At 34.8% G+C, this 3395-nt stretch overlaps 1 pseudogene; it reads right to left on the bottom strand.

Moving 5' to 3' along the window:
- Positions 1 to 534: 534 nt before the first annotated feature.
- Positions 535 to 2546, bottom strand: LOC120127797 (annotated as a pseudogene).
- Between the last annotated feature and the right edge of the window lie 849 nt (positions 2547 to 3395).

The raw sequence follows: 3395 nt of genomic DNA, 5'->3' as shown, positions 1-3395 counted from the left end.
GAAAAGAAATAAAATAATAATAAAAAAAAGAAACAATTAAACCGATATCACTATTGATGATGAAAATATTAGAAAATATACGGAGTAACAAATATCTCTTTCCATTGCAACTATATTAATTGTTGCTTTCGAGTGAGAGTTAAACAAATTAATCACTTAAACTACTCGTTTATCTATAGCTGTTGGCTTTCCATCATGAAATCTAATGCTAATATACAAATGGAATAATTGGCACTTGGAAACTTCAATCAACCATAGAAATGGGATTCATGGTAACAAGTAAAATAACTCTAAATAATTATCTATTTCACCATATTATAAAACAGCATATGCTTTAAAATATTCTTGTTGCAGAAGATGTTAAAGCAACAACAGCCAAATTAGCAGTACTTGAAGTCTTGGAAATACAATTATTTTAGAAAGTGTCAAACCTATAAGACTCATCACTGTCACGGCAGCAACTTACAAAAGCAAGCCCATGAACAATAATAATAACGAATTTCTATATTTTTTATTTTATTTAAACTTTCCAATTCACAAAAGAAACCGAGCAAGACCTACTTTGTCCCCAGTAGCTTTACATCCTTCTGGATTTGCTCTCTATACTCTTTGAAGCTAAATTTCCTGTACAAATTTGGGTTGCTGCAGCTTTCTATCACTGTTTCGTATGTGGGGCAGTAGAAGTATGCCGCTGAGTACCTTTCACACTCTTGGTTGGCAATCACTCGATGTGTTATGCTTTTGTATACCCCATTGCTCAATGCCTGTTAAAACCTTAGAATTTCAACACCGTTTCCATTGATAAATCACATTAAAAAAACTAAAAAAGTATATATATCTTCACCTGATAAAAGTCACCGATGTTAACCACTAGAGTTTCAGGATTTGGTTTAACACTAACCCATCTTCCATTTCTCTTCAACTGCAATCCCCCCACTTGGTCTTGTGACACAATGGTTAGGAATCAGTATCCGTGTGAGGGATGATTCCAAACATCATGGAAGAATATGGACACGGAGGGTATCTGTTCAATCGAAGAGAGCTCGAGGTCAGCGAGCAGTTCTCTCTGAAGTAACTCGCTTTGATACCCAAGCTTTCTGCTAGATGTTCAGCCAATCTTTGTGCCAAAACATTAGCTTTTTCTGCATACTCTTCAATAGTTGACCTGGCCAAAAAAAAGGGTCTTGAATAATCATATCATTAATCTAACAGGACAAAATTAAGTATATGAGGATGGTGGCCAAGACATGGCTGCCGGCTGTAAGGGGGGCCATGAGCGGGTGGCATTTGATCCCTAGTGCGATCGATAGTGGTCACAGGTACGGCCGTCGACATGTTTTGCGGGTAGGTGACAGTGTAAGGCCAAACATACCAAGCAAACTAAGTACAAGATATATGTAGGACAAGATAAGGTTCTGAGTGTAATGTACTACATTGGCCATATGGGGTTTGGAGATGATACTTTAGGTATCTTTCTGTCTCTTAACATCTGAATCAAATGGTTCTATTCAAGTACTTAAACTTACTAAACTGAGATTTTGTGATACTTAACCTACTGTCCTATGAGATTTTGTTATAAGCTAAGTGCAAACAAGAACTAACTATATGTTAATAGGTATTTCTTCCAAATTGAAATTAAGTACTCTACTATTCCATGATAATATCAGTTTAGGGTTTCCAGATGTTTTCAGAAATTAGAAACAAATGCTCTCATTTTTTTACCTTTCATGTTCAGATTTCATAACTAAATGTCCAGCGTTTAAATACTAATTTTCAAGGGGGTGGGGGCTCAGGAAAAAGGGAAACAATGGTGAATTTTCATTGCTTGTTCTTACATGAATTAATGTACAAAAATCTGTACAATTGAAAATAAAATTTGGGGAAACTCAAAGTTGAATGACTAGTTGTGGATGTGTGTAACAACCAGATTTTGAACTGTGTTACTTTTTTGTTTTATTTGTTTTGGCAATGGCCTAAAAGTTGTTCCTTGTTATGTTTCATGTAAAGACAATGAAGTCCAACTATGGTGGATAAGAAAAGTATAAGATAAATTAATAGAAATATATATTAAAAAAACAATAGAGTACCTGAGCTTATTGTATTCATCCATTTTCGAAATATCATTGAGAGATATATGCAAAACCTCTGACCAAGAAAGGTTCCTCAAGCAAGTGGCAAGAGGGTTCCCCCAACGATAGCTTTGAACTGATAAATTCAAGAAATTGTCCTCAGATTTCTTGTCAAAAGGCTGCTGAAATACCTTGATTTGTTCTTGCTTCAACCTGGTTAGGAGCTCCTCAGGAATTCCATGATTCACAATTTGAAAGAAACCCCATTCCACAGCGGCTCGAGCCATCTTTTTTATGCATTCTTGCCTCTCAAATGGTCCAAGATTCAAATGACCGAGATCGATCAGGGGGATTTCGAGTTCTTCAAAGGCATCAACAATGGTGGATTTCTTCTTTTCAACAGCAGACCTCTGGAAGATTGCCTTGTATGTCTCAAAAAATGGAGGTTCATTGGCCATTTCCCTCACTATATCTTCTCAATCCTGCTCAGACAAATGACAAGGAGTAAGTAATTCATACTCAATCAAAAGAACTACTATTTACATGAATTGTAAAGTGTTTTAAAAAGCTTTTGAAATTGCAGAAAATAGTCCAATTAGCACATGGACATGCACAAATACATACAATGAATTTACAATCGTAGACCAGAAAACAATTGAAGAAAATGGATCTTTCAAAGTTATTTATGTTGCTCTACATTCGTCAATGTTACTTATGAAATCATACATACATACATATATAGTACCTAATGATATATGTCGTCCTTTCTGCCTCTTATATGTTTTGGTTATGTCTGCAGTTACATAGTTGTTTTCATTATTTCATGGAAAAAACATTGAAAGAAAATTAAAAAAGTTTTATCCCCTTTTAACTAATTTCCAGAGCTGCAATTATGGATTCGAAGTCATCCAGAACTGTCATTTAACTTTTTACTGCCATTTATATACAGATTCCATATTCTGTAAGATATTTTAATACTGATTCATGTGTTGGGATTATGAATTAGCTTTCAATTACCTGATAGAAACCAGCTTTGAATTTGTGTGTATTCACCTAATCTCCCTTGACAGATACTTGACAAGCCCGCAAGCCATTTCTGCAATTCATGTAATTGGAGTTTGAAGAAATTAATGATTAAAGGTAAAGCAGCATATAGTGGGATGCATTCTAAGCATCTTAGAACAATATTCCTTTGATACCGGATGATCAATCTTGGTGATATTTATGTATGTGTATCTAGATATGTATATACAATGGGAGAGCTCTTCTAAGAAAGGTGTCGTGTGTGATCATGTTTTGTAGTTTTGATCTTCTTCTTTTAGATAT

The sequence above is a fragment of the Hibiscus syriacus genome, unplaced genomic scaffold, assembly GCF_006381635.1.
Source record: "Hibiscus syriacus cultivar Baekdansim isolate YM2019G1 unplaced genomic scaffold, ASM638163v2 tig00110472_pilon, whole genome shotgun sequence".
Taxonomy (NCBI): Eukaryota; Viridiplantae; Streptophyta; class Magnoliopsida; order Malvales; family Malvaceae; genus Hibiscus; species Hibiscus syriacus.
Note: the sequence above shows the minus strand (reverse complement) of the source record. Positions and strands in the feature narration are given on the sequence as shown.